This window comes from Dermacentor silvarum, chromosome 4 (genome assembly GCF_013339745.2).
Source record: "Dermacentor silvarum isolate Dsil-2018 chromosome 4, BIME_Dsil_1.4, whole genome shotgun sequence".
Taxonomy (NCBI): domain Eukaryota; kingdom Metazoa; phylum Arthropoda; class Arachnida; order Ixodida; family Ixodidae; genus Dermacentor; species Dermacentor silvarum.
Genome location: NC_051157.2, coordinates 222,906,578 through 222,927,548, shown reverse-complemented (window position 1 = coordinate 222,927,548; position 20,971 = coordinate 222,906,578). Strand labels below are relative to the sequence as shown.

The window sequence follows — 20,971 nt, the reverse complement described above, 5'->3', positions numbered from 1 at the left end:
GCCATTGGTAAACGCCCCTACAAAACGCTAAAGGACCTGTTGCTACCAGCGAAGCCAGAAGAAAAATCATTCGATGAAATCGTCGCAGTCCTGAGGGAACACTACTCTCCGGGAAGCAAAGTTATCGCCGAAAGGATTAAGTTTAATCGCCGCTACCAGATGGAAGGTGAGACAATTTCCGCATTTTCAGTGGAACTATGCCATATGGCAGCAAGATGCGATTTTGGGACGTTCCTGGACGATGCTCTTCGAGACAGGTTCGTGGCTGGCCTCAGCGACGCTTCGATTCAAGCCAGCCTTCTGAAGAAAAAGGAGCTAAGCTTCGAAACCGCCTGTGACTTAGCAAGAAGATCGGAACTGGCTGAGAAAGAATCGAAAGGCTTCCGCCCAACCTCTGACAGGACTTTTCTCGACGAAGGCGTCCACGTCATTCAGAAGGGTCAACAAAGACAAAAGTCGAGGACTTCGGTTGGTCTTGCAGCCGGTACCTCTTGTTACCGATGTTCGGAGCAACATGATGCTGGAGACTGTCCATATCAAAAGGCAAGGTGTCATTATTGCAAAATGAATGGTCATCTGGCTTGGGCGTGCAAGAAAAAGAAACGAGAAGCGGTTAATGCATTCAACGACAACGATGAAGAAGTGGAAGAGTTACAACTTTTTCACGTTCAGCAAATTGGACCGACGACTCGACCTTACCGAGTGCAAGTGCACATTGCAGGTACGCCGGTGGAGATGCAGATAGACACAGGAGCGGCTGTCTCGATTATTAGCGAGAGCGTCTTTTCGTCCCTGTCTTGTGTACAGGCACCAGTCAAAACAGGACTGCAACTTAGAACGTATGGAGGTGCACCACTGGAAATTGTAGGGCAAGCGGAAGTGCATGTGGTCTACCGAGAACAACGCAAGACGTTGCCCGTCGTGGTTGTACCTGGAAGGAAGCCGTCACTACTTGGACGTGACTGGCTTGCAGAACTAAGGATTGACTGGAAGAGCGTATTCACGGTGCACACAGACGGAATGGTGGAGGAGCTGCTACGCAAGTATAGCGACGTTTTTTCTACGGAGGTAGGACTATTAAAGGGACACAAGGCACAGCTGGTCCTAAAGGAAGACGCCAGACCAGTTTTCTGCAAGGCTCGACCGGTTCCCTTTTCCCTGCGGACAGCAGTTGAAGAAGAAATCCGACAGCTCTAACGGAACGGGGTCCTGGTTCCCGTGGCACAAAGCGACTGGGCTACACCAGTGGTCGTCGTCCCTAAGGCGGACAAGAAGGTGAGGCTGTGTGGAGACTTTAAAATTACCTTAAATCCTTGCATAATGACGGAGCATTATTCATTACCCTTAGTAGAAGACATCTTTGCAGTAATTGCGGAAGGCAAGGTCTTCACTGTCTTAGACCTAACCACTGCGTACCAACAAATAGAAGTGCACCCTGACTCTCAAAAGCTGTTGACGCTTAACACGCACATCGGCTTATTTCAGTGCCTCCGCATGCCATACGGAATTTCCAGTGCTCCAGCCATATTCCAGTCGGTGATGGACCAAGTGTTAAAAGGCATGAAGGGCGTTGCCTGCTATCTTGATGATGTCCTCATCACTGGAGCGTCCGAAAGGGAATGTTTCGAACGCGTTGAAGCCTTCCTTACTCGGTTTCGGGAGCACGGCGTTCGGCTCAAGCAAGAGAAATGTAAGTTCTTCAAAGACTCTGTCACCTATCTGGGGCATATTATTAGCGCAAGTGGAATTAAGCCATGCACGGAAAAGATTGAAGCTGTTAGGAATGCGCCAGCTCCAAGGAATGAATCGGAACTCAGAGCGTACCTTGGCATGCTATCTTTTTACTCGAAGTTTATCCCAAACATGTCCACACAGCTGAAACCACTATATCAATTACTTAAGGGAACTCGGCAGTGGCAGTGGCCCAAAGACGCTGAAGAGTGCTTCCAGAGGAGCAAGCGTTGGTTGACAAGTGACACCCAGCTAGCACAAAAGCGATAGAAAACTGCTTCCATACCGATTCGCCAAGACTAAATGAACGTCTGAAAGACGCACTAAAAAATCCGTGCAGTCCGTTTAGAAGGTGATAAACGGTCGTATATCGTTGCTAATGTCCGGCGGATATGACTATTGCAAGAAGTTCTAGAATCCTGCTTAAAGTAGTTTCGAAAAATCCTGTCTTGAAATGGGATTTTGTAAGACCATTAGAAGCGTTTAAAAAATACAGATTGAATCCTGCTACAATCAGGATTTTGACATCCGTTTTTTTTCACCCTCCCCTCTAGCGCCCCCCTCGTCTCCCTTTCCTTCCCTCTCCCCATGCCCCTGCGGCGTTTCGCCGGCCGGCGGCATGAAGGTTTGCGCTTGTGCAATACATGAAACACATACAGCAATAACATTTTTTATTGCAAAAAGTAAACACGACTAGACAAGCTAGCAATCAACATTAAATATGAGTGCCTCCGGGTAACGTCCATTACAGGTATCGACCTTGATAAACCTGGTTTCGATCAGGCTGCTGGGCTGTAGCTCCTTAATTCAGCAGGTCTTCTTACTGCAAAAACATTAGGCATGTGTAAAACGTATATTAATTGAAGCACACTTTTCTTAGTGAACGTATAGTTTTTCAATGCATTGGCAATAAGCACTGCAATATGTCTTGGCAATGGGCAGCACTACAATATATTGGTCCAAGCACACAGTTTTCGAGCATTCCACCTTTATTAACATGGTTCTAACATTAACCGATCACAAGTGAAATTCCCTTCTGTTGCCTTGAAGACATACTTTACATCTAACTGAAGGTGTTGCATGTACAATCGCCAACCAGTGTAAGTGTCGGCTATTTTGCTAGCTTTCAGGAGGCTGTTGTCTTGACTAGTTGGCGACTGGTAGATGACAGCAGCCTCCTAAACACGTGCGAAGTAGGTGCCAAATAGCATTCAAAGAAAGGAATAGATAATGCATTTCTGATAATGTTGTACGAGAAAAGAGGTAAGTGTGGCTCTGCAAAGGCACAGCTTCAGTGTGACAGCATTGTTACACCACCGCAATTTTATTTGCCACAGATGACATAGCCAACTCAGAAATGGCGCAGGCTTGAGCATACACCTAAACACCAGTCTTTCAAACACATCGCATACTTCAAATTGAGCAAATATATTGCGATTCCTTAAAAAATAAAAGACAGCAGACGAGTGCAACCTTAAGTAACAGCGACTATTTGCAGAACGGCTGCTTCAAGCATATACAGTAAGAACTTCAGTTGCTGTAATTAAACCAGTAAAATGTTGCACGCCTATGACTTGCCTGTTTGAAAACCTCCACACAACAACATTTCCAAGCACTTGTAAAGAATTTTTTTTTACAAAAACAGTGAGTCATCCACACACAAGGTGGGAACATAAGCCGTAATTTTCCACCCAGTTTCACTAACTTTGACCTTGGTGACATAATTATAGCTACGCAATGGGTTAAAGGTTAAGCTCGTGCAGTTTATATATCAATTATGATCTAGAGTGCTTGCATATGCAATTTATTGCTTACACCGAAATGAGCCCACACACTAAAACCCACACATGGCGCGCGGCGACGATTTCATCGCCGTTGCACTTTATACGGATTATCACGGCGACGACGACGGCGGCAAAAATGCGCTTGGAGTGCCCATATAATTTCTATCGCAATAAAAGAAAAAGAACCGCGGCGTAAATTTCTCTCTCTTAAATGGCATGGTCGCCGTTACGTCGTCGCGCCGTAACACGCGTGTTCGAGTCGATGTCTCAACGCTGCGGCTGCGACGCAGAGGAGCTAGGACGGAGGCCCAGTCCCGCCAACGAAACTGCTCACAACCGACCAACGCTCGCTTCAACGGCAGGAAAAGAAAGGGAGAGGGTTAAGCTGGCGCCGGGCCGGCGGCGGGCACGCACGGAGACAGTCGAAGGTGGGGGAGCTACGAGGGAGTTGAGAGGGAGAGTGAGGGGAGCCACCGAAGCGACGGGGTCACCTCTGCTCAGCCAAATCCACTTCCCTGACGCCCTCCTCCCTCACCTTTGACGTGTCCGCGCGCGCCCGGCGCCGCCGTGCTGGCGCCGCCCGCTCCCTACAGCATCGTTTTCTGCGAGCGTTGCTCGACGTGGGCAGTCTCGTGGCCCCTACTCGCCATCTGCTTGCGCGCCGTGATATCTAACGACTCCATTCGTACGTCGTGCTGTGGTGCTCGAATACTTCAGAAATAAGTCTTTCCTTTAATTAGAACAAACTTTCGGGCTCCTTCGAGTTCGAATTATCGAGATACGACTGTATATGTATCACGCTGAAAATTTAATTCGTACGACTTTAATATGAAATAAGTTACCTGGGTTCTTGGAGTTCAGGAGTTTCGTGGTGGCCCTTTGGGCGGCGGCGTTTTCGTCTGCCCATTTGGCACCTGTAGAGGGTACATGATCGGTGTCTTCACCCTCACGCGCCTTCTCTCTTGCACGTAGGTATGTGCCTGCATAGTAAGTTACAAAAAAACTCTTTATTGTTATGCTGATAAACTCGGAGTATCTATGTTTATAATGTAACAACAGTGCCTATTACAACTGTATATTGGAATTTTTCTTTTTTTAACAGAATTTTGTTACTGCACAGACTTGCAAAAAGAAAACGCCAGTGCGACCTCAAAATTTATTTGTTGCATGACTGAAGCCAAAAAATGTTAGGTATCCTTAAAAAAGATGCTGTAAATAGCTACACTGTCGGATTATGTAAAAAAAACAAGGCAACAGTGCAATACATGCAGGGTGTTTCATTTAACTTTAGCCAAACTTTAAAAATATGCAAGTGCCACGTACCAGGACAGAACCAAGGTAATGTTGGAGATACTCAGATTATTTTTTGCATTCCGCCTAGTTAGATAATTAGTTCTAATTAATTAACTTCTCAATTACTATAGTTAGATCAAAAGTGTCAATGAGAAGATTGTAAAGCAACATGAGAAACCCCTGATACCGCTTTCTGTTTCTCAATATGAGCTACATAAAGTGTTTCTACAAGTGTGAAAGGTGCCTGCCAATACACGCAAACTGCCTCGAGCGGCCAGTCGTTCGGCAGTTTTGCGTGTATTCGCGGGCACCTTTCACGCTCGGAAAAACACACGAGTGATCTCGCACAAGAGCGTTGACGGAAGAATGCTGTGGCTACGCGAAGATCGTAGCACGTCTAATCATTCTGCGCCAAACGGGAATGTCATCGTCTTCCTAACAATCAATGGTCAACGAAACGTCGCAGAGGTAATTTTAGACAGCTTTGGCAAACCTGAATACGCATACAATAAAAGAAACGTACGCAGACGTAAACATGCCTCTTAAACAATATTAGAGATTGCAGTTAAAATCAAGGCGCTTTCATTGAAAAACTTCATTACCGCCTAAAACTTCCACCTAAAACTCCCGCCTGAAAACCGTAAATAATTAAACACGACAGGTGTCAAAGTGGCCGTGACTACTTACGTGAGCAAAGAAGATGTGGAAGGCAGTCTGGCGCTCCGCAGTTCATGAACGAATACGCGTCAGGAACTTAACGGCTGGTCCTGACAAAAATAACGGTCAATGTAACGGCGGGTTCAAAAGTTACGCAATCTGGAGGGAAGCTGCGCGGAGAGCGCAGTCCGCTTGGCTGCTCAGACTGCGTCGGCGCAAGCGATGACGCCGATCAGCCGTCGCGCCACTCCTCGCTTTGTCAGGTAGCCGCTATGACACGTCACGGCGCTGCATCCTCTTGCGACACACGCTGCTGCAATGCAGAAAAATACTCAGTGTGGCTTCGTACTCGGTACCTGAAGCACAGAAATGCTAGCTAATTTAACTAAGAAAATACAAACTGCGGCTGCTACCATAATGCTAGCGCCACCTTACAAAGATAATTTGAAATAACAAAAGTCGAACTTTTTAATGCCTCATTCTTGGCACTTTGCGGTAGGTAGGTAGGTTCCTAACTCGCTTTATAATACAAAAAAGTTATGTGCAACCTATAATGGAATCGAACTTCTGCCGTGGGTCACAGCAGCCGGTTCTCTAGCAACTAGACTACGGTGTCTTTTTCTTCCTTTCGGTCAAAGTAAAACAGGTTAACCAAACAGACAAAACGAAAACTGCGACAAACAATATCAAAACATTTTACAGTTTGAACCGTCAGTCCAACTAGGCTGACATTGTCATTTAACATTCTCTGAGCGTTGTCAAGGGATCTACCCTCGACAGCCACTCAGGAACACAGCAATCATGCGTTCTAAATTTTCCTTCACAGAAAAATGGCAATATTCGCCAGGAGGGACAGATCGCGTTGAAGTGTATCGAGGACTGTTCAACAATGTCCTCGAGTCGATGACAAAATCAACGTCGAAAGTGGTGCTTAGTTTCCGGAGAAGTTCAGAAACTGGGACAAGCGGAATTCGGTGACTTGTAACCCATCATAGCCATCCTTGAAATTCCACACATTTACGTGGACAAAGACTTGCCTGATTTTCTGCAGATGATGATGCATAGTCCGAAGAACCTCCATTTTCGATGCCCGCGCTCATAGGAGGGTCGTTTGGGGAACAAAATATTATCTAGAAATGTGTTGCGTGTGTGCTTCTGCATTTTCTCCTTTCAAGGCAAGGTCACTTTCGTGAAAATTGTCCTTGGATTGAGCATCCTCATGTGGCGAGGATACTTCACTAGAAGCATGGTTACTACTTTCATTAGCCTACCATGATACTTATTGGAAGGTACTCGTGGCAACAGGACTGGCAGATATCGGTTCGTCATTAACTCTACGCCTCTTCTGACGGTCTGAAAGGTCAGCGTAACTTTTCTTCTTTATTGTGGACTTCATTATGAGCATAAAGAGCAAGCAGCTGCCCCTTCAGTGCTCACTCACCACAATGCAAACACCCGCGCCAGGGTTGATTGCACTCTCTTCTAACAGGGCGAAGCAAAAACAAAAACCAATGTGCGTTTTTCCCGCCAAAAAGCGGAAGAAAACAACAACAAAAAAATCAATAATTGTAGGCTGCTAGAACAAGCGATTTTAAACGTCTTCTAAAATCCGCCTTATAGCAAGATTTTTCCATCCCAATTGAATCCTTCTCGATGTTGACTTCTTCAATCTAGATTTTTGACGGTCAAGGCGAAATATCCATGAATAAGAATGATTATATCTCTTTTGTGATAGCTGGGCAGTGTCCTAACCTTCTACAATCCGGAGAAGTCAATAGGCCTTGTAGCAGACGCATCTGCATACGGAGTGGGGGCGGTGCTCTTCCACGAAATCGAAGGAAATGAAAAACCGATCGCATACGCTTCGCGAACGCTCAGTAAAGCAGAGACTGGGTACTCCCAAATAGAAAAAGAAGCGCTTGCCGTGGTGTTCGCTATCAAACGGTTTCATAAATATATTTATGGACGAGAGTTCACTATATACTCTGATCACCTGCCATTAAATGGCTTACTCGGGCACAACAAGCCCATTCCAGCACTATCAGCTGCCCGAATGCAGCGCTGGATGCTTCTGCTTGCGGCCTACCGTTACAAATGGGTATATAGGAAAGGGAAGGCTCTCGCTAATGCAGACGCATTATCGCGGCTTCCGCTAAAGAACGAAGCTGACGTCAGTGACTACGTGCAATTTTTCTCGGCAACAGACCAACTGCCGTTATCAGCTGAAGATATTCGAAAAGCAACAAAAAAGGACCCACTCCTATCGAAGGTCCACTTCTTCACATTAAATGGATGGCCAGGAAAAGTTGCAGATGAAAATTTAGCACCGTACTTGACTAGACGCCATGAACTATCGTTGGATCGAGACTGCGTGACCTGGGGCAATCGCGTAATTGTGCCACGTGCGCTTGTTACGCCGGTTTTAAAGTTGCTGAACGAAGGACATCCAGGCGCGACTAGAATGAAAATGCTTGCGAGGAGCCATGTGTGGTGGCCCCAGCAAACTTCGGACATCGAAGACACTGTCCAAAGCTGTGCAGTCTGTCAATTTGCGCAAAACACGCCGTCCCAGGTAGACTTCACGCCTTGGGCCCGTGCAAGCAAACGATGGGAAAGAGTGCACTTGGACTTCGCTTTTGCAAACTCATGCTGGTTACTAGTCCTGATAGATGCTTATTCCAAATGGGCAGAAGTTGTGTGCATGAAAAGAACTACAGCGGAAGCAACTGTGCAAGAGCTGCGAAGAATATTTGGCAGTTTCGGTCTTCCGGAAATGGTCGTCACAGACAATGGACCGCAGTTCACGTCTGTTCAGTTCTCCACATTCCTTGCCTCCAATGGCATACGGCACCTCACTTCTCCGCCTTATCATCCGGCTTCGAATGGGATGGCGGAACGACTTGTGCAAACCGTCAAGAAAAGCCTAGTAAAGCAAATCGGAGAACATAAAAAGCATGGCAAGTCTATGCAGCATTGCGTCGATCAGTTTTTATTCTCGTACAGGAACACGCCCTGCGCATCGACAGGGGTTACGCCAGCTCAGTTGTTTTTGACATGGGCCCCAAGAACACGGCTTAGCCTACTGCACCCGGAGCTGAGTAACCGGTTGAAGACTGAATCGCGTCAGCCCACTTTTGGCCGCACAAGGTCAACATGGTGCGAGTTCACAGCAGGTGACTATGTGCGAGTGAAAGGAACTCGTCCGGGTGACCCTCTTCGGTTAACAGGCACCATCACGCGCCGTATTAGTGCCGTCACGTATACAGTGCGAGTGAATAACGAAGAACGTTTTGTGCATGCCGACCATATCGTTTCAGCTAAGCGCTCGGATTACCAGCCAGCCAGAAGCTCGCATTCAGTCCTACAACTTCCAGGACGGCTCGATCAAGCAGACCCCACGGCGGCTCGAGAAATGGCAGCCCTTCCAGACCGTCAACAGGGCGACGATCAGATGCTGCAAGACCAATCTTCACATTCGCATCGGGGCGCCTTGAAGATGACCAGGCGATATCTGGCCCCGAGAGCTCGGAGCAGGTTCCAGTGCAGTCTACTCCTGGAACCTTAAGGCGTAGTACACGAATACGCAAGGAACCTGATAGGTGGGCATACAATTAAAAAGAAAATTAATGCTGGCAGAAGTGTTGTGAAAGTATGACGTCACTGCCACACCCCCTGTTCGTACCTAGATAAACAGCGCGCGTTTTGGGAATAAAGCCATTCCTATTTCTGCTATCTGCGTAGCGTCTGTATCCATGCTACAACATGGGGTGTTTTTTTTTGTTAGAAGAATTTTTAAAGCTCACCCATGACATGTAGCACACTTCTACTTCTTGAGCTAGATTACTGCGTTCTAGGTAGACATATTTCGTATAACGATGTTTTGCTAATATACTTTGAAAGTAATTACCTTATGGCACATATTGCAATTTTCTAATTGTAGTCTGTGACACTGAAACTCTTATCCACTTGGTAGAAATCCTGAGGATCACCAGCTAAGAGAGATATGTACTCCTCAAGTTTGCTACAAAAGTTACTAGTGTTCTTGTAATTTTTCAGCTTCAGTGCACAAAAATGCAATTTGTTGAAAGCATTAGGGCAGTGTTAATGCATTTTTACTGAAAACTTTGACAGCTCTCAAAAGTGGCGCTAGTTTTAAAATTCACTCCAAGGGGATGCGCCTTGTGAAACCACTGGCTTTAGTTCGTATATTGCAATATGTGTGCTAATTAAATTAAATAGTTAGGATGGCTATTAGTGTAATTTTGTTAATTTGTCACTTATATATTTTGATTTTCTTAAAGCATTGTCTGCACCCTTCAGATGAATGAGTGGGCTGCAAGCCGCAGGTGGTTTTATGTGAACGTCGAAGAAAACACCCGGTGTATTTGAAAGAAAGAAATATTATGCGAATGCTAATTGTGATTTCTCAAAACAAATACGAATCGAGTAGCAGGGACTATTGAATTCATGTTCGAAGTTCCGAATATTTGGACATTTCTAATCAAACAAATGGAATGGCTTTTGTGCATACAGGTTCCAGTGTACAAAGTCTGTGCAACATTGACGAGGTGAATGAGCCAAGTTTGGCCACTACCCAGCGTGCAGAGAGACCAGGAGGTATGCCTTAAAAGATTATATTTAAAATTTTATTGAATTTATAAAACAAAATTGCATAATAATATGAGAACCTCATAGAACCCCATTCCAAACGAGATAATCATCTTTCATCTTGCTTTCATACAACAGTTGAAGGTGTAACTTAAAATAAACCTTGCAATTTTAATTGTGGGGCAATTTATGCACTCAAGTTCTAAGGTTACCGCTGTGACTCTGGAAAGTTTTCCGCATTGTTATTTATTAAAGGCATTAGTACTTCATGCTGATGGAACACTCCTTGCCAATTCCATGAAAGTGATTTGATGTGCGTGCCTGTATACTGACTTACTTTCACTGCTTAAAAATTTATTGCTTACATTCATTTATGAAAGATGAGTATAGCATAAAATTAAGAGTGAGAGCCGTTGTGCACTGTATAAAGGACGTTAAATCAATAATTAGCATAGTCAAAAAACTTTATTTAGTAAAGTGTCCTTTGTGCCCCTACACCTATCAAAATGCAGGGAGAGATGGAACTGGAAACATCGCCTTGTCACAGCAAGCGAGTACATCTGAGACAAGTACATCTGAGACACAAGTGGAAAAGGAACTGCGTTCTCTGACTGGGCAGCATGTATGTTCTCATGTGGCTTCTTTTGCACTACATTCAGCACATTTGCTAGCCACACAAAAACCCACCGAGGTGTAAATGTGATGTTTGCTTGCTCAATGTGCAACTCTCACTTTGCTTACCTGACACACTACCAGCAACATCATAAGGTGTGCCGAAAAAAGTGGACAGATCAAGGCAATCTAAGGCAAGAAAGTTGCAGTAATGAGGAAGAAGGTAATGTTCAGCTAACATCTGAAGATACTTGTGAAACTGATAAGGGAGCTATAGTGTCTAAAATGCTGACAAGCCTGTGCAGACGCCTCGAAGGCCATCACAGGTGCCCTAAGACGGTCATTGATGATGTAGTTCAGGAGGTGGACGACATGTTTAGTGCAGTTGGAGTTCCTGCCCACATTGATCACATCAAAGATGACCGTCTTCGGAAGAAAATCTACCAGAATGCAAGAATTTTTGTGCCCCCTACTGAAGTCGTGCTCACTGGAGGGGCAAAAGCCTATGTCATAAAGCTTCTTGGCCTTCTACAAATCCTGCTGAAACATCCAGACATTGTTCCCCATGTAAGAAAAATGCAGAGGACGCAAGATGACTGTGTAATTCATGATTTCAGCGATGGGGCGAGGTTTAGTTCACACCCAGTGTTCCAAAAGCAAAAAGAAAATATTATCTTGCTCAGTCTGTACTATGATGATGTTGAACTAACAAACACGATTGGCATGAAGAGAGGTAAAAAGGGGAAACTCAGCATGTTTTATGTGACTCTCTTGAACCTTCCACCTACCAAACGGTCCAAGTTAAGCAACATTTTCTTGCTTGGCACTGGCCTTACAGCAAGTTTAAGACAACATAGTGAACGGCTAAAGTTCTTCGATTATTTTTTGCATGCATTGAATTTGCTTGCAAATGAAGGCATCGTCTTTGAAACAGACAAAGGCCCTGAAAGGTTTTTTGGCGCACTCATAGCAGTAACAGGAGATGCTTTGGCGACTAACTCCTTTGGCAGGATTCAAGCAATCATTTAGCCCTGCTGTTCTCCGTTGCTGTCGCACTTGCCCTGTGCCTACGGCAGAGTACGCACAGTACACAAACCACGGCCAGTACACTCTTCGAACAGAAGGCAGCGTCAGGACACAAATGAAGGAACTCAATCAGTGTGAAAACCCTGCACAAAAACAAAAGTTATACAAAGAATCTGGGATCAACAGTGAATCAGTTTTGGCATCAGTTCCTTTTTTCTCCTTGGCAAAAGACGTATTATATGATCTGATGCATGTTCTGCTGGAAGGTGTTGTGCCAAAAGAAATAGCTCTTTTCCTTCGTATTGCTCTTAAGGAGAGAAATTGCTCACAAGGAAACAAATGAACAAAGCCATCTCAAATTTTCAGTTTCACCATGCAGTCTCTAGCAGCGACAGGCCACGCCTGATTGAACGAGATTTGAATCTTGTTTCTTCTGCAAGCGCTTCTCTTGTTTTTATTCTCCATTTTCTACAAATTGTTGAGGAATTTATTCCAGTAGATTCGATGCACATCAAATGTCTTATTCAAGTTGCACAGATTACACAAATAATTTTGTCACCCGTTTTGACTGCAGAGGCTGTTGGAGATTTAGAGGAGTTAATTTCTAGCCACCATAAAATGTTCATTGAGTGCTATGGAAATGAAGCAGTCTTTCCTAAAATGCACATGTTAATCCACATTGTTGAGCAAATAAAGATGCATGGGCCAGCACGTCATCACTGGACAATGCGGATGGAGACAAAAAATGCCTTGCCCAAGTCTAAAAAGCTTTTCAATTTCAAAAATGTACCACTTTTCGTGAGTGATTTTCTTCAAACTAATACATCTTATGCCCTTTGGAATGACGATGGCACACCCAAAACAGGATACGCAGATACCAGAATGCCACCTGTATATGGTACTCCTTTTGTGCTTAGCCGAAGCTTTTGTGATGCAGGATTGGCTCCTCGTGATGTGGGGCAATGTGGCCTGTCATTGCAAAAGGCACCCGTTGAAAATGTTGTGATCAGGGTGAGCGATATTATTGTTACTGGGTGCGTCAGTGAGCCGCCAGGCTTTTGTAGGGTAAATCACATAGTGTGCTTTAATGACAAGGTTTTTGTGAATTGCAAACTTCTGTTCCAAAAGTGAATGCCTTCGTGGGAAGTGTTACAGACCATGAGGCCATTTTGTCAACTAAAAGCTTGCTTCTCCCCTGGCCTGTAATTACATATTCAAAAGATAATTGTATTTTATGCATCCCTCAGTCTATTTACACTGCATCACATGTTCAAGTTACATAAGTGATCTGTGTAGCTAACCAACAAGCAGAGAGAGAAAAACCATTTCATTTCGGCCCCCTGTGCGGCGGGCTACTGGGCATTGGGGCGATGGTGATGTGGGAAACGAAGGTGAAGGTGTGACGTCGGTGGAGTTGACTCTTGCTTGGGCTCTGTCTTGCTTCTTGTGGTACAGTGAGCCCAAGGGCCGTTGTAAGCTGCATTATTGCGGTCACATTAGATGGTGTCAGGTCACTGAGCCACTCCTAAAGTGTGTGGGGTCTTTTTGGTAGTCCTTTAGGTATAGATCGAAGAGCCTCTTGACTGCCTGTACAGTGCCACAGTGTAGGGGATGCATTTGGGCATTCCTTGTATTCCGTCCATATTGTGCAGGCATCTTTTCCGGCTTGTAGTGCAGGATGTTCTTTGTGCGGGCAGACAGTGCATTTGGGCTTGGCAATTGTGCATGCAACAGCATCGTGTGTTGTCCAGCATGGTGGAAATGGAAGAATTGTTTCTTGTTATGCCATTCCTCTATTTTTAGGTGTTGAATGTATGAGGCTATTTGTTTTAATTCTGTATGAGTGAGTGCATCTGTTCACTAGTGTGGAAGTCCCTGAATGTTTACATCGGATAGAGCATGTGCATTTTCATTGCCCCCAATGTTACAGTGGCTAGGTACCCTTTGAATGGTGATATCAACGTAGCATTTCATGTAGCAATTTGTTGTATATCAATGTAGCATTTCATGGGTGTAGTTGGGCAGGCTTCCTGTGAGGAAAGCTTGGCATACTGCTTGAGTGTCCGCGCTAATTATAATGTTTTACACGTGTTGTGGTGCTGTTATCGCCACTATTTCAGCTGTTGTTTGGGTAGGCAAACATGTGTGCAGCCCTTGGGTATATGCATTGGACGCAATGTTGTATGTCAACGTGCAGCTTATTGCAGCGTTTGTACCCGGAGATGGCGTGTGTGTATTACGCTGTTCTGTTCAGGCAATCATGTGCATGTGTTTGTCTTCTTCCTAGGCAGGTTTGTGGGTCCATGTTTCAAGGCATTGACTTTATGCAAATATCAGGCGTTTGTCACATTGGAGGTAGAAGTGTTATTTGAGGCATGTTGTCTTGAGGATGTATGTTCAAGATCTCTAAGCATCCTTTGACCTTGCTGATATCATTTGAATCTAGTTGTTTGGGGTTCTATGTAGACCAACAAAGAGCATAGCAACATAGCTTATAGATGTGTGGTTTCAAACTTGTGGCAAAGCAAGCAAGTAAAAGGGTGACAGACACTGAAGCCAGAGAACGCTAGGGAAAATAACTTCTTTTTTTCATTTTAAGGGGGACAAGTACTAGCGAAAGAAAAAAGAATGTGGAACACAATGCTGCTGGTGGAAATACAACATATTTTGTGCAAATTGTCATGTCCAAATTTACAATGTGATGCTATCTCGTTTTCCCTGCAGCAGCCAGCAGCCGCCATAGCTGAATTGGTAGAGCATCCAATTGAAAATCCACTTCCTGATATGCCACTAGGCGCATTGCGAGAACTATTTATATTGTCTTACAAATGGCCAGTAATGGTTTAACTGTCCAAATTGTCATGCTGTGTCATCCCAGTAACACATATTCACGAATGCAATACGGATAGCTTCACTTTTGTGACTTGTAGTAGTGACGGTCACTGTGTTGATATTCGTTATTTTTGTTTTTGTTGTAATTCAGTCAGAGTGTTGCATTCTATGTTCTGTATGTATACTGCTCTTTCTTTTCTTTATTCTGATTTTGAAGTTTATACCAAGTGTTTTATGTGATCGAAATGTATTGTTTGCTTGTTGGTTCATTATAGCAGCAAATGGAGCTTGAAAAGAGGCAGGAAAGAAGAGTGGTATGATCACGAGGTGCCCTTTGATCATCGCAGTCTCCTTTCTTGTCTCTCTTCTTCTCCGATACCGTTTGCTGCTGTTTTATGTGACTACTGTGTTATTGACCAGCTGTACTGTCTGTATTACATATTCAAATAGCTTATTACGTGGCACAATAAAATATGTACAGAAAAAATTAATGCTCCTTTATTTGGTTTGGATTGTAATCGTGATGCTGTGGTTCCATATTCTTTATAGAAGCCACTTGCAAGTGTCCAGTGGTCACCAGAAAACAAGCTGCCTGTGTTTTCTTGTGTTGTTGAACCACTTATTCATGGAATGGACATTACTGAGAGTATTCATCGTCGTCTTTCGAAACAACTACGTCATGAGTTGATTCATTTTCTTGAGTAAGTACTACAAGTGTTACATCTATATAAATAGAGAACAGGGCACTCAAAGGAACATCACAAATTTTTATAAATTAAACAGATCAAAATTAAATCACCTAAGGTAATTTAGTTTCTTCTTTACAATACACATTTAACAAAATAACTAAAACAAATGGCCTGCTGTCACTGTTTCGCTCATAACTTAGGATACTGTGTGACTACATTAGGTAACTAGACCGATGTTATATTCTCAGTATGTTATCAATGTGATATTTTCAGTACTTCTCTTAAAATAATTACTGAAGCTAACATTTTCCTGTTATTAATGAATGTCCTTGGTTTTTTTAAAAACAAGAATTTGCCATAACCTAGGTTATCATGGTTAGTGACTAACACCTCTTTGGCTTCTCCCTGGCATTGGGAGCTGAATTTGCATTGACATTACTGCTCTCGTGATTCACACTCCAGCTTATATGTAGCGCAAACATGTGACATATGAAAAGGGTACCTCAGTGTACTATGATAAAGCCACTACTGCCCAGTTCAGTCAAGAGACCTTGTGCCACACTTTAGCATGCCATCTGGATAGCCGGCACGCTTCAAGCTAGCCACCTGTGTCTGATCACTGCATTAAGCCCTGTGGGCACATGATCTGTCCAGTGCTGCACGCAGGCGTGATTTTAGTATGCCCCTCTTTACTAACTTCGAGGGTGCTAAATTGAATGCTATCACCGAAGAGTGTAGTGAAAGGTTTCTTGACAGAATTTAAGGGTGTGAAAATTTTTAAAAATTGAACATTTTTTTAGTTATGGCAATGCCTAACACAAACTACATCAGTGTATTGACATGCTGTTCTGTTATTGCCTTAATTCTGCCTCATTACTGACGAGTTGTGCTCGGTCCGTGCTCTTAATTGTTACGCCAGCGTGGGCATTCCATAATTGTCCTTCCATAATCGTCATTCCACATCATCCGATTCCCTTGATGCTATCGTCGCCATGCCTTCCGACACAGTGGACTAAGTGGTCTAATAGCCAGAGTGGCAGTTTGGGCACGTTGGTAATCCATAAGAACGCCTAAAAAGCATGAACTGGAAACGGACGAAAAGGGCGCATATATGCATACAGGCGTGGTGTGTGTATTTATCCTTTTTCGTCCGTGTCCAGTTCACTATATTGTCACGAGCAATGGCAAAGACAAAGACATTGTAGTGGGGCTGGGACAGAGGCTCTCTTGGCGGACTGAAAACCTGCTGGAACCTGTGCGCTCTGTGCAGTCTTGACTAGGCAAGCGCTAGCCGTTCACGGTTAAATACTCCCCGTAACATCTTTTTGGTGGAGGTTGCGGGCTCTCTTCCACCCGGCCCTGGATCTTCGGAGCGGACGCCACGTTTCTCCCGCCTCCATGGCCGAAGACAGTACGCAGTGTTCGCAGCCCGCGGCGCCGGCAACCGTGGTCTTTTCGTAGCCCCTCGACCGCGGAACGTTTTGCGGCACGGACAACAAAGACGTCGACGATTGGCTCCTATTGTACGAGCGCGTCAGCAAGCACCACGGGTGGGATGAGACTCTAATGCTTGCCAACGTCATTTTCTACCTACGGGGCACGGCTCGGGTGTTGTTTAACACGCACGAAGAACTTCCAAGTTGGGACCTATGCAAGGAGAAGATGCGTGCATTGTTTGGCCGATTGGCCGCGCGCCAAATGACAGCCCGGCACGAGCTGGCGGCCAGAGCTCAGACGTCCACGGAGTCGTACGTCGCATACATTCAAGACGTACTAGCCTTGTGCCGTACCATTGATAAAGACATGCCAGAGACGGACAAGGTCGGCCACATGTTGAAAGGCATAGCTGACGATGCCTTCAACATCCTCATGTGTAAGACCTGCACCACGGTTGACTCCATTATCACAGAATGCCGGCGGTTTGAACAAGCAAAAAGTAGGCGGATTGCTCAGCGCTTTAACAGACTCCCGAATACAGCTGCGACCTCGTCTTGCGATGATCCCGTGACGCCTCCTCCGTTCTCGCCGCCTAACAACTTGGCCAGGATTGTTCGCCAGGAGCTCGAAGCCATGGCTCCAGCCGCTTATCAGGCACCTGCTCACGACCATTTGGCGACAATATCTCTCATTCAGGCAGTCGTACGTCAGGAGGTTGCAAATATGGGCGTCGTATTTCCACAAGCCCCCAGTTACGCCCCTCCGCCCATGTGCGCTTCCGGTCCTCCCACTGAACACCACACCGCCCCAATTGTTGCTGCAGCCGCTTCCGCTCCCCTGTTCACACCCCGCTACCGCAACCCTTCTGAATGGAGGACGCCTGACGAGTGACCAATCTGTTTTTCTTGCTCTCGCGTCGGCCACATTTCACGCCACTGCCGCAATCGTCGGAATTACCGACCAAGTTTCCCCGGTGACCGCCGCCAAGATCGTGGCCCGTACTGCAGCACATCTTTTCTTGACGACCAACTCCCGGCCCGTTATCCTCACCGTCTTTCTTCGCGCTCAGAATCGACATACGCCGATATTGCAGCACAAGGACACTGGTCCAGCCGATCGCCGTCACCTCAGAGTCGCCAGTCGCGCTCCCCTCAACGCCGTCGCTCTCCTTCTCCGGCTTCCTCTGGACACCACCCGGGAAACTAGCCAGTGCAGCTCCGGGAGGTGAGGCTGCATTGACGACAAGGACCGCAAAACCTCTATCGACGCCTACTTCAAGACGCAATTTGCTCGGTGTTCTCGTTGACGGCGTGCCCGTTACTGCTCTCTTCGATACTGGCGCCCACATATCTGTTATGAGTTCTACGCTCCGACGCCGCCTACGCAAAGTGCTGACACCTGCAGTATCTCCTACTGTGCGAGTAGCTGACGGCACCCGAACACCTGTTCTTGGTATGTGCACTGCCCGCGTTACTGTTGCCGGCCACCACACTTCAGTTCTCTTCGCCGTTCTCGACGCTTACCCACATGATGTCATTCTTCGCATTGACTACTTCAGCGCCCACTCTGCCCTCATCGATTGTTCTTCTGGCATTTTGCGGCTCGAACTGCCATTGTGTCCTGATGACACCGCCTCAAGTAACGCTCGCCTACGTTCCCTGGAGTTTCTACGACTACCCGCGCAGGCTGCTACCTACGTCCTTATGTCACCGTTTCCCCCAGTCCCTGATGGTGAATATGTGGTCGCTCCCCTCACAGATCTGATCCTCTCGCGCAACATCGCACTTCCCCATACCGTAGTGCTTATTGCCAACAACAAAACGTTGCTTCCAGTCCTCAACTTTTCTACTTCGATCCATATTCTTCCTCAAGGAATTTCACTAGCCGAACTGTCACCTTTGGAAGAATGTATTGTTTCTGCATTCGCTGCTGACGCTGAGACCGCGACGCAACCTGCCATACCGGCGCCAACCCAGGCACTTCTGGACAAAATGATATCCCCCGACCTCCTACCTTCCCAAAGTGAAGCACTCCGTGGTGTCCTATTTTCGTACCTTGACGTATTTGATGTTGCGAACAGTCCACTAGGACGTACACATGTAGTGGCCCACCGCATCGACACTGGAGACGCCAGCACCTTTCACAAGCACCCTTACCGAGTATCTCACTCTGACCGCGAAATCATCCAAAAGGAGGTAAATAAAGTGCTTGATAAAGATGTTATAGAGCCTTCCTCTAGCCCTTGGGCATCCCCTGTAGTGCTTGTGAAAAAGAAGGACAACAGCTGGCGGTTTTGCGTCGATTATCGCCATCTCAATTGGGTAACCAAGAAGGATGTGTATCCTCTCCCACGAATTGATGATGCGCTCGACTGCCTCCATGGTGCCAAATATTTCTCGTCGCTAGATCTCCGCTCGGGATACTGGCAAATTTCCGTCGATCACCGCTACCTCGAGAAGACCGCATTCATCTCACCCGACGGCCTCTACCAATTTAAGGTTATGCCTTTTGGGTTGTGTAATGCTCCTGCAACTTTTGAACGCATGATGGACACTCTTCTACGCGGTCTGAAATGGTCGACCTGTCTTTGTTATCTGGACGACGTCATCGTTTTCTCGCCCAGCTTGGACAGCCACCTCCCTCATCTGTCGGCCATTCTCGACATCTTTCGCCGGGCTGGCCTCCAGCTCAATTCGTCTAAGTGTACCTTTGGGCGCCGCCAGATCAAATTACTTGGATACTTAGTCGACGCTACTGGTGTCCAACCGGACCCTGACAAGGTCCGTGCTGCTAGCACAGAACTTGGCACTGACGCAAGCGGCCATGGCATTGGTGCTATCCTCACCCAAACACAGAACGGAGCCAACCGTGTGATAGCGTCTTCTGTCACAGTCGGAGAAGAATTACACCATTACTGAGCGGGAGTGCTTAGCTCTTGTTTGGGCTGTCGCGAAATTCCGTCCGTACCTATATGGACGGCCGTTCGTGGTCATAACAGACCATCATGCGCTCTGCTGGCTTTCAACATTCAAAGACCCCACAGGGAGGCTCGGCCGTAGGGCATTACGATTACAGGAGCACACGTACTCGGTAGTGTACAAATGTGGCAAGTTACACAATGACGCCGATTGCCTCTCCCGCCATCCCGTTGAACCATCCGACTCCACTGAAACGGACCCCGACACCTATGTCTTGGCGATAACAGACTTCACCCATGTGGCCGACGAACTTCGAGATCCATCTTTGCTCTCTCTTATTGACGTCTGCAATCCGGCACCCTCGACCCTTCCCTCAACATGTTCTTGCTTCAGGATAACGTTCTTTACCGCCGCAACATGCACCGCGACGGCGCAGAACTCCTGCTCGTTGTCCCGCATCATCTGCGCAGGGATGTCCTCATCCAGTTTCATGACGCCCCCACTTCCGGGCACTTAGGCGTCTCCAAAACTTATGATCGCATACGACGACGCTTTTTCTGGAAGGGCCTTTATCGGTCCGTTCGCCGCTACGTAACATCTTGTGACCTGTGTCAGCGTCGGAAGAAACCTGCGACTCTACCGGCTGGTCTCCTTCAGCCAATTGACGTTCCATCCGAGCCATTTTATCGAGTGGGCCTGGACTTGCTGGGTCCCTTTCCAATTTCCACGAAAGGCAACAAATGGATTGCAGTCGCTACGGATTATACCACTCGATTTGCAATTACTGGAACGTTGCCAACCAGCTGCGCCACAGACGTAGCCGACTTCTTACTGTACGACGTCATCCTCCAACATGGTGCTCCACGTCACCTACTCACAGATCGCGGTCGCTGCTTCCTGTCTCGTGTGGTTGACGATCTACTTCGATCATGTGCTACTCATCACAACTTCACGACCTCATATCACCCTCAAACTAATGGACTCACCGAACGCTTAAACCGTACACTGACCGACATGCTTTCCATGTACGTTTCCGATGACGACCATGATTGGGACGTTGCGCTCCCGTTCGTCACATTTGCATACAACTCATCGCGTCATGAAACTTCCGGCTACTCACCCTTCTATCTTCTCTTTGGACGCCATCCCTTACTACCCTTTGACACCTTGCTCCCTTCTGATCCGGCCTCCACGTCCACGACTTCCTATGCGCAAGATGTCATCACGCGTGCGCTCGTCGCGCGCACAGTAGCCCGCACTCGGCTCACGTCATCGCAGACCGCACAAAAGGCCATCTACGATCGTCGACACCGGGATACTGATTTTCCACCGGGCTCTCTCGTCCTTCTCTGGCTCCCATCTCGTCGTGTCGGCCTGTGTGAAA

The 20,971-nt window shown here is 46.4% G+C and overlaps 1 long non-coding RNA gene across 1 annotated transcript; it reads right to left on the bottom strand.

The window, feature by feature from the left end:
* Nucleotides 1-2,460: 2,460 nt before the first annotated feature.
* LOC125944618 (uncharacterized) lies at nt 2,461-5,774 on the bottom strand. The gene is made up of 3 exons (XR_007466311.1): nt 5,496-5,774; nt 4,358-4,495; nt 2,461-2,554 (listed from the first exon to the last, which is right to left on the bottom strand). It is a non-coding gene; the product is annotated as an uncharacterized LOC125944618 (long non-coding RNA).
* Nucleotides 5,775-20,971: the final 15,197 nt, after the last annotated feature.